Raw genomic sequence first — 11,401 nt, forward strand, 5'->3', positions numbered from 1 at the left:
CATAAAAAGCAGAAATTAAAAAAAATGTATAAAAACAGAAATATTGGTTTCTTTTCTGTTGGAAGGATTTATATGGAATGGAAGGATTTCTAACTATAACTAATTGAATATGTTACAGAACCCAACCAAAATCCCATAGTGCATTTCAGAAAAGCAAACTTTAACTTTCTTATGTAAGATATGAAGGGAAAGAATAATTTTAAAAAGACACAAATGCAAGTTTTATTAGAATTGAGGGACTCTTTCATCAAGTTGGAAGTAGTTTATTAGAACTGGGTTCTTTCTATAGTCAAAAGAGGCATGGACACCATCATCAATCAAGGTTTATTTAAGCTGCTGGGCTCAGTCATGCCTGGGAAGCATCTAAGAGTGGGGACAGCAATATTTCATCATACCCCACATATTTAATAATGGCAGTTACTAAACATAGCCCATAACACATGCAGAAAATGCATCTTGAAATTCTTCAGGATAAGAAATTAAAATTGAAAGATAAATCACAAAATCCTTTTTTCTATGGGTACGCCTGCTTTGCTATAAAGATTGACCTGTAGAAGCCATTTATAAGTGCTTAGTTTTGATGAAATTCCATAAACTTTGGTTTTTTATGCCATGAGTATTGCATTGATTAAATGCAGTTTTTAATTTGAAGTGGGGTTAATAATAGCAAAATGATGTTGACAATGATTACTACCTCATTTGTTTGAAGTTGGTGATTTACACTTTGGAGAGCTGGTTGGTACCTTGAGCACAATGACATTCAACAAAATATGTGTAGAACATCAGCACCATGTTTAACAAGCTTCTGGATACATGGGTTAAACCAGCGCATAAAATATCTTTTTAAAAATCTTTTCTTTTGTAAAGTTCATACTCTGGGTAGATAGAGAATGCATGTGAAAACAATAAATAAATCTTTGATATGTTCAAAAGTAGTAAGTTACATGCAAAAAGAAAAGCATGACAAGGTAAATGGGGGATTTGGTATGTTAGGAAAGATGGTGATTTTACATGGAATATTAAGGGTAAGCCTTAGGGGTAAAAGTGACATTGGGTTAAACTGCAGTTCATGGAGCTGTTGGTTACCTGAAGTTTCACAGTCACAGACATTGGTTCAATACTTTTCTGCTAACAAGACCACAAGTCTCAATGTGCGTTCAATATTCTAGAAAACAAGGCAGCTTTGGTTGGCACCGGTTGTAAGCAAGGGGGAGGATTGATAGAGGTGAGGCCATGATGACAAAGCAGGTGAAGATTTCTAGGCTAGTGGAAGGTCTTGGCTTTTAATCTGAGTAAAGGAAGGAGACCAAGGGTTTGGGGTAGAGGAGAAAATGGCTTTACATATAGGAGTGTATTGACTTCATTAGGTTGCTGGTTAAGAATAGAATGTTTGGGAGCAAGAGTAACAGCTGGGCAACTAGACAGAGGTTCACAATCATACAAGTGAGAAGTGTCAATGGCCTGATACATCTATAGAAAGAGTTTAAATGGAGTTACCCCTTAATAAGGTAACAGTGCCCCTTTTAGATACCATGGGTAACAAAAAGTCCAGTGACAGGAATAGGTTACCTTTAGGGGAGTTGTTGGCCAATGTGATCCCATTGTCCCACGAATATCACAAGTTATTATCAGTGATCTTGACAGGAAGATGCTGTCACCAAAGATACCACATACCTGACTCATACAACAAGGAGAAATCAATCAGGTACTAATCTGGAAGCTTCTTATCTACTGGATTGCTTCCATAGTGCTACAGGGTACAGTGCATGCTGCCAGAGAAGAAAAATAATCATTACTCACACACATCTATGAATCTTGCAAACTACAATAATAACCAGCTGGGCAAGACATGTCCACTGATGCAACAGTAGGAAAGCTGTCATGGAGTAACCAGCCGATTTTGATTTAAGGCCCAATTCATAAGATGACACCCATCCCTGGAACTATCAATTGGACCAAAGTTCTGTACTTAAGCAGGCCACAGGCCTTAGAGGAGAACTTAGTACTATTATTATGCTAAATGGTCACAATAGTAAACTAACGCCTAATGACATTGTTATACCCACTGTACCTGTAGATTAGTGCATGGGTCAACCCTATCAGAAAAGCTTCTTTGTGCAGTGGATGGCAGTTGAGACAGAGACCCACCACTGACAAAGTGCAGAGAATAAGAGACTGCAACATGTCCCGCCTCAAATGGACCATATGTATGCCACGTTCTTCCTCCCAAGGCTCAGGAATCATTGCAGAAAAACAGAAAAGTATAAGAGCCAGAGACAGCGGATAAGCACAAAGAAACAACATTTTTTAGATACAATAGGGCAAAATTGTACCCATGAATTCACAGCAGAGAGACAGCACGCACAAGACCTAGGCTTGATGTTGCATGAAGAGGAAAGGAGAGGACAGGAGAGGAGAGGAGAGGAGGGAGGAAAGGGAGGGGAGGGGGGGGGGAGGGGAGGGAAGGGGAGAGGAGGGGAGGGGAGGGGAGGAAGGGAAAGGAGGGGAGAGGGAAGGGGGGGGGGGGGAGAGAAGAGGAGGGAGGGGGGGGAGGGGAGGGGAGGGGAGAGGAGAGGAGAGGAGAGGAGAGGAGAGGAGAGGAGAGGAGAGGAGAGGAGAGGAGAGGAGAGGAGAAATGGGCATGAAGTCGGAGGAGCTGTTGGAAATTGATGACTGCTAGGAGGAGAGACAGTTTTCTTTAAAAGGTGTGGCCCATGGCAGATGAACCATGTTCCAGTGGTTGCCCACAAACTAAAGAGGATATATGCAGCAAAACTGCACTCAATAGGTTTTTGAAACATGAGAACCCAAAAATTTCATGGTGTGTCCATCTGTTTTTGTCAGCTGGACACAAATATAGACATACCCGGGAGGAGGGAATCTCAACTGAATAATTGATGATATCAAATTGGTCTGTGTACAAGTCTGTGAGGTGTTTTTTTGATGAATGATTGATATAGGAGGACCCAGACCACGGTGGGTCGTGCCAACTCTGGCCATGTGATCCTGGGGATGTATAAGAAAGCAAGTTGAGCAAGCCATGGGGAGCAAGCCATAAGCAGGATTCCTACATGGCCTCTACTTCAGTGCCTGTCTCCAGGTTCCTGTCCTGATTTTCCGTCGTGATATACTATAACTGCAAGAAGAATAAACCCTTTCCTCTCTGAGTTGCTTTTGGTGATGGTTTTTAATCTCAGCAATAGAAACCAAAGTAGGACATGTGGGTAGGGAGATGAGGTGAAACTGGGAGGAGTTAGGGGAGTGGATGAATACAATCAAAATACATTACAAAATTCTCCAAGAATAATAAAAGTCAGCACATGAGTCTATTTTGATGGCAAATTTAGAAGAGATTTCTGGAAAATTGCACATGAGGTATGCTAAAAGATAAACCATATAAAACATATCAAAAAAGTAACAAGCAATCGTATTTAATTTAAGCAAGCAATTTAATTAATATGTATTTATAAATAATTTAAAAAATAAAATATAACAAGTTTATTTGAACTAATAGGAATTCACAAAGCACATAGTGCCATTTGACAAGCAGATTGGGAAATCATAAAGTGAGGATTTAAGTGAAACTTTTGTGAATTTACCTGAGGAATAAGAAAAAGAAAGTATTCAGTTTGAGTGAGATGGTTAATCCCTACTTAGAGGTGAGGTGGTGATTTCTTAAGTTCTGTGTTGCTATTTTCATTTAGTTCAGCTTGTGTGTTATCGGGAACCCAAGGCATAGGGCTTTCTCAGTCCCAGAGCCGCTCCGTTCTTAATCTAAACAGCCGTGAAGGGGGAGTGGCTAGTTAGCTGGAAGGACAGTGTGGCCATTCTCTGACAGCTTTGGGAGGTGTCAGACTGAGATAACTCTAGTACATACAAATGGGGGTGAAAAGTTGAGATCTTACATGTGATCCCTGATTGGACACAGAAGCCTGGATTAGAGACAGATCTCAATCCTTGACATATCAATGACTTATCAGTAGTCCCATGTCAACTAGTGGGATGAGAATTTAGATTTTGCTGGCTTTATTTTTGGTGTTCTGTCATTCATAATCATTTTTCCTACTTAAATGACTGAGAGAGAAATCTTGGATTCTTAATTACGACCGACTCCACCCCACTGTTGTCCTGCAAAGAAGAAAATGAAAATGTATTCAGAGAAAACTGAGCCAGGGCAGGGGTACTATTGATGCAGGCCTACCAGCAAGCTATGGCGAGCACTTCACCGTGGACTGTGTGAGTTTGCTCAAATAGACCGGTTGATGACAGTAGAGAGTTCACAGTCAGCCAAATGCCTTCCTGGAATTCATCTTCAGATTTGTGGTTTTTAATCCTGAAGCAAAAATCTAAACAGACGCCACACAAACTCACTTTTTTGCTACCAGCCTGCAGGAACGGAACGGGGGTGATGTCACAGCCGTGCCGCACGCAGCGTGCAGATCCCCACCGATGAGAATTGCATTCCAAAAGGCCATGTGACCTTGTCTGGAGCCCTCGTCCTGGCAAGGGCACCTCTACTGCGTCTTCCTCGGTTTGGAGAAACAAATCTTCACTGTCTCCTACACTGATCCCATGGAGGTCTTAATCAGATTTCTTTCTATAACAAGTTAAATTGGAAGAAAAGGATTATCTGATGCTGGAAGTTGTTTTTCCAATCCTGACTCCCATGGGAGTGAGTCCAGGAAAGGGTTCTGAGATGTGAGTGAGGAGATATTCTGAAGCATCTTTCTAAAAGGAGAGACAAAGCATCGCAGTGCTCAGACCCCACAGTGCCTCTATCCGAGAGAGGGGTTAGTTTAGGCAGGACTTCTGCTGATTATGTAGACAGTGTAGAGAGTGCTCGTCCCCCAGAAGATGGCTGGAGAAGGTGGTCTCCTGCATGCTAATAGAGAAGCCATAAGTAAACATATGCTTTTTCCTGAGACTGGCAATGAAGTCGAGAACTATCCTCTTCAAATCACATGGACACCAGCTCAAGGCTCCTCAAGGGTGAGTGCTGGAGTCCAGGGATTCAGCTCATAAATGTCTTTCATTAGACTTCTCAGTCTGTGACCTACTCAAGGTGGGCAGAAGCCATAAGCATGCCTGAGATGCAACTTCCTTTTGAACAATTGGAACTAGGAAACAGAAAACTGATTTTGTTTAAGTGGCAATTAAAAGATGCCACATATCTTTGGTGTCATGCTGAAGAGTACATCAGTCCTACATAATAAGTCCCTTAGAAATCTGCTAGAAGACTTTTCCTGGTTCTGTTTCTCACCATTTCTTTTGGTCATCCGCTCTATCCTCAATTCTGCTTCTCTGATGACTTTAACACACATCTTAGTGTCATATACCTATGTGTCTTGTGGGCACTTCAAATGTAACCGCCTTTTCAATTTCTTCAAAATAACTATCTTTGGATACTCTTCCTTATGCTTCTATTTTAACAATTACATAGATAGCATAGAATAAATACTAAGTGATATACATGTTTTTGACCCTTGCCTATGTTATTACTTATTAGGAACAGTTACACAATTATTTTTGCCTTTCTGGCCCTATTAAGTGAACATGTATGGTTTATTTCAGGGTTCAATAAACAGGCATGGTCTGTGTTTAATTAAATGTCTATAAAGGAAAGGCAAAGGGATAAAATGCTTGGAAAGAGAAACAGAACCAATCCTAATTGTTGGTGACTTGATTTTGTTCATACACAAAAAAAAACCATAAATAACTACAGAAATACTTCTAGATATAGCTGAGTGTAATTAGCAAGAGTGTGGAATATGAGATCTTATAAAACAGTCAGTCATTTTCCTGTAGGCAAGTAATCAGCAAAAGGGAACTAATATTATACACACAATTCAATAAGTACATTCTGTTATACTAAATAAAGTGGGTAAATTTAAGTCTACTAAAACAAGTATGAGACTTTTATGCTAAAAACATGTCTAATAAGGGGAACCAGGACCTAGACAAATAAGAGATATATCAATTATCTTTATTTTATAATTATCTTAGCAGTTTAATACAATTTTTATAAAAATTCTAGAGTACTCCTTGAAGATATGGATAATCCTAAAATTTACATGTAAAGGAAAAAGAACCACTGATGAAACAAATTCAGAAAAGAAGGTAGTTGAAGAATCACACTACCTGATCTTCAGGCTTCCCTGACGATAATAATCAGGTCATTGTGCTGCTGGCAGAAGATGGGGCAAATCCACGGAGTAGAAGAGAATGGCTGCCCTGAGGCGCCACCATTGGTGTTTGACAAAGATGGAAAACAACACAGTAAAGCTGGGTCAAAGGAATAGTGAGTCAGAGTCAGCCTGAGCTGCAGAATGAGACCCTGACTCAGTCAATCAATCAATCAATCAATCAATCAATCAATCAATCAAACAAAAAACCAAGAACAAAAATAAGAAAACAAATTAGTAATGGGAAAAAGTCATAAACCAACACACCACAAAGGTGGACATAAAGCCCCAAATAAGCAAATGAAGACGGATTCCCCATCATTAGTCCTGGGGAAAATGTACATTGAAATCCTAATGAGATTATTGGCTTATAACTATATAAATAGAAAAATAAAAAAATAATGTAAAAGTCTATTATAAAATAAAATCCTGCCAAATATTGTCAAGAAGCAGCACCACTTGGGATGAAACAGATGGCACAGCCATCTTGGAAATGGTTTAGTGATTTCCTACAGACTACACACGTTTTATCACACAGCCCAGCAAACTACCTCCTAGATCGCCATCTTGAAGAAATAAAAAGTTATTTATGCACATAAAGTTTTGTGCAATATTCACATATATGCACAATATTCATGAATTATACATCCCAACCAAAATGATAAATTACAAAAACTGGTGAAATAAAGTTTTTACCTTAATTAATAATGTCCTAACATTAGGTTCCTGATTTTGGTAACATATTATGATTGCAATCACATAATATGCTATCATTAGAAGACTCAGATGGGAGGTACACAGGACCTGTCTATACTGGTCTGGGTAAATAGGAATTCTCTGTCATTTCTTATCAATTTTGCTGTGAACCTGAAACTACTTTAAATATATGTTCATTCTGGAGAAATAAAATGAAGATAAAATTAAATGTCCAGCAAATTTAAAGAGTGTGGAGTATCTCCCCCCTCTAACTGGTGTTGGGGGCAATGTGTCGGTTTTGTAACACTCCCAGAGAAGCTGTTACATAAGAATGCACCTCCCAGAAATGAACGATTGTGTATTAAAAGCCACTCACAGCACATGAACATAAAGTCCTATGTGACAGGACAGGGGAACCATTCTAGAGGTGCATTGTGTGAAATGTCTACAGAACAATACTCACTCCAGCAGTGTGTTAGTCAGGGGACCCGGAGGAACAGAGCCAATGTGGTGTAAATATAGTTGTAAAAAGTGTTTCACCAGACTCAATTTTGCACTCAATGGCTGAATAATTCCACAGTGGCCAACTGCATATTCAAAAGCTGAGGAACCCAGTAGGTGGTCTATTCGAGTAACTTGGAGGCTTAGCGTAAAAGGAGTCAAAATGTAGACCACTCAGAGGCTGTCACAGTTAGGTTTGTTATTGCTGTGATGAAATACCATATGAAATATCATGACCAAAAGAAGTTGGAGAAGAAAGGGTTTATTCTATTTATATATATCCTAAACTGCAGTTCACTAAGGGAAGCCAAGACAGGAATTCAAACTGGGCAGGAACCTAGAGGCAGGAGCTGATGCAAAGATCATGGAGGAGTGCTGCTTAATGGCTTGCTCTACATGGTTTGCTTAACCTGCTTTCTTATTGCACCCAGGACCAACAACTCAGGGGTGACCCTACACACAATGTGCTGGGCCCTCCCACATCAATCATCAACTAAAAAAATACCCTACAGGCTTGCCTACATTCCAATTTTATGGAAGCGTTTTCTCAATTGTGATTCCCTTCTTTTAGATGACTTTAGCTTGTGTCATTTTGACAGAAAATTAGCTAGCACAGAGGCTCAAGGTCTGAGCTAATCCTTGTGTGAATTCATTAAGAAGTTGGAACATGCTGTTCAACCTTGTACCCACCTAAGAAAAATTGAGCTTGTGTATGCCCATAAACTTCCACTTTCTACCCCATCTTGTTGCATCCCAGTGCTTAGCCTATTAAATGGTACCACTTCCACTCAGGGTGGGTCATGTTCCTGACTGATCTGCATGCCAATCTTTTCTGGAAATACTTTTGTAAGCATAGGTAGAGTATGCATTACTGGTTTTCTAGGCATCTCTCAATCCAGTCAAATTGATGACTAAGAGTAATTAGCAGTTTATTTAGTTATAGATAGACAAAGGCTATGCTTTTGTAGCTCAACATGTAGCCTTGAAAGGGTGTAAGTTCACATCCATTCCAGTGGAATGCAGGAGTTAGTACAGTCATTCACATTAGCTAGCATAGGGAAATATTGGTTACATCACTGGAAATAACCACTATCACAGGGTTGAAGGAATAGTGCAATGAATGAAGATTCCTTTCACAATACTTTCTTCAAATCAATTTTGTCCAAAATAGTTATATCTCCATGCACCCTGCTAGAGTCTAGATTATATTGGTCACAGTACACCCAGTATTAGCAGCTATTTTGAAAATCTCTGGTTTTGCTTCCTAAATTTTCCACTAATTATCATAGAGGTAACTAAAAAGCCTCTTAGCAAAGTTCTGGTTGCCTTGAGACATAGTCACACATGTGTCCCATCCATTCCTTAACCAACTTGTCAAAACAACTTAGATCTAAGACTTTCAAGCAAAATTCTTTCTAGGTCCAGTCAATGAATCAATTGACTTCAAAGCTAGAACCATAACTTTACCTAGAGGAGAAAATGGTGAAGAAATATTGAACAGCAGTCATCATGTAGGATGCCCTTGAGTTCTTACACAAACACACAGACCCAAGCTGCGCTACAAATCATGCTGGTGTGAAAGTTCATTTTGCAAGAGCTGCTTTGAGATGACTACTAAAATCACACTCATCTTAGGTGCCCACAATCAATCAATACTATGCTGGGAAGGAGTCTTTAAAACTTCAATGTTCCTCAAGCTTACCAGCAGCTGGGTTTTGAGGTTGATGCTTTTCCCATTCTCTCCACAGCCACCCATCCATTGACAACAAGGAAAAGCACCCAGCATATTAAACAGACCCTGAAGCCAAAGGCTCAGGTGTATTAATAGCTGTTACCATTATGAAAACCCTTCAAAAGCAAGTCACATCATTTTTGTATGCCAGGCTCCTTCGAGAAAAGAAGATAAATGTAAAAATAAGACTTCTTGAGTCAACTTGTTCAGCTGTCGCTGTGACGACAGAGCTAGGTTCTTCTAAAAATAGAGTACCTGACCTTTTGTAAGGATACTCAGACGTTCTTCTGGTTTGATCTGTCTTGACCTCAGATAAAACTTTGTCTGCTAGAAAATGCCTTTTTAAAACCCAAGAGCTGTTCATGGAGCAATGTTCCCACAACATTCTACATTGTTGACTTTTTTTCTTAGAATATACAAGAATTTATTTACAAATTGGTACTGTGATATTACAATAGAATTCTCTACTGTTTGTGATTCTTAATGCTTCTTTGCCTTAGCATATTATCCACAGTTACTGGGTGAAAATGAAGTATCATTTGTCTCGATTGTGTATGTGTATTTCTTCTCTCATTGGAAAAGAGGCTCTGAAAACCTTGTAGGAGCCATGATAAACTATTATCTCTGCCCACTTTTTCACAATTAGTGTGTATAACATTGAGACATCTTGCTTTCAAAAGAAATCACACTCCTTAATTGTATCAACAGCGATGTCATTTAGGAATCTTGTTTCCCGAGCTAATTATCCTACAGGTATTACCAGTAACTGTTGTTCTGACAGAGATGATATTGGGTTGAATTATTGTAAGTGAAAATAATATCCTGCCTCTTCAGTGGGTGAAGTTGTGTAATCATTTGGTGGGGATTTGCAGGCCAAGTTGAATATAAAGAGAACGCCTGGTGCCTGGCAAGGATATAACTTAAGGAATAAGTGTATGATCAATATATTTTGCTTCCCTCTTTCTGTGTGTTCTGGCTAGTTTTATGTCAACTTGACACACAAGCTAGAATCATCTGAAAGAAGGGAACCTCAATTGAAAAAATACCTCCATAAGATCCATCTGTAAGGTATTTTCTTAATTAGTGATTGATTGGGGAAGGTCCAGCCCATAGTGTGCTATCCCTGGGCTGGTGATCTAGGATTCTGTGTGAAAGCAGGCTGAACCAAGCCATGGAGTGCCCTCCATGGCCTCTGTATCAGCTCCTGCCTCCAGGATCCTGCCCTGTTTGAGTTCCTGGCCTGACTTCCTTCAATGATGAACAGTGCTGTGGAAATGTAAGTCGAATAAATCCTTTTCTTCCTGAGTTGCTTTGGTCATGGTGTTTCATCACAGCAGCTAAGACACTGATAAAAGCAGCTTGGTCCAAAATCAACTAGAGAGCGGAAATGATTTATTTGACCTACAAGTTGTAGTCCATCATGGAGCAAAGCCAAGCAGGAACTCAAGGCAGGAACAGAAGCAGAGACAATGGAGGAACATTGTTCATGGGCTTGCTTTGCCACTTTGCTTATACGGCCTAGGCCTATTTGCCTAGTAATGGCTTCATCCACAGGGGACTGGGCCCATGTACGTTAATAATCAAAGTCAATCGGTTGGAGGTGTACCTAGATTGAGGCTTCCTCTTCCCAGGGGACTCTAGTTTGGGTCAAGTTGACAAAAGCTACTATAAACTCTGTCTGAAAAGTTGACTCTCATGAGACAAACCTATTATGGGGAGGCGTTTGCTTCTCTCTCACACTGGCATTCTACCCTCTGTGTACCCTCATACAGGAACTGTTTCCAGCACAAATGCATGTTTGGTGGTGTAGATGTTCAAAGGAAGTTTCAGCACGTCCTGGTCCACTGGAACCAACTGTGACATGGGAACAGCTGTCAGGACATGGAGCATGAATTGAACTATGTGTGTAATGAGCTGAAGCATCTACCCTCCCTGAGAAATGTTCAGGGGACTTGGCTAGGAAGACTTTTACTTTTTAGCTCAATAAATCGCTCTTTTCAGTTTAATTGTAAGGACTTTTGTGAATGTAGCTCACTCTCAACACAGTTTTGAGGCCTCAAACGCATTTTTCATTGGTTCTTTCAGTTGTACAGATCTGCTGAATTCATAGACACCGTGCTTAGCATGCCTACTCAGGTTTAACAAGGCAATGGGGACCAGAAATGAATGGACTTTGCAGTAATATAGTCAATTCCAATGCTTTTTTTTTCTTTTTGTTTTTGACAAAGTCTCAGTTTGTAGCTCAGTCTAGCCTGGAACTCCCAGCATTCCTTTTTTCTCCACCTCCTTA

General features: G+C 39.9%; 1 long non-coding RNA gene across 1 annotated transcript; it reads left to right on the forward strand.

Annotated features, from left to right (window-relative positions):
- The first annotated feature begins 4,499 nt into the window (after positions 1-4,499).
- On the forward strand, positions 4,500-11,123 carry LOC119088949. The gene is made up of 2 exons (XR_005092711.1): positions 4,500-4,989; positions 10,884-11,123. It is a non-coding gene; the product is annotated as an uncharacterized LOC119088949 (long non-coding RNA).
- The last annotated feature ends 278 nt before the right edge of the window (positions 11,124-11,401 follow it).

This window comes from Peromyscus leucopus, chromosome 13 (assembly GCF_004664715.2).
Source record: "Peromyscus leucopus breed LL Stock chromosome 13, UCI_PerLeu_2.1, whole genome shotgun sequence".
Classification (NCBI taxonomy): Eukaryota; Metazoa; Chordata; class Mammalia; order Rodentia; family Cricetidae; genus Peromyscus; species Peromyscus leucopus.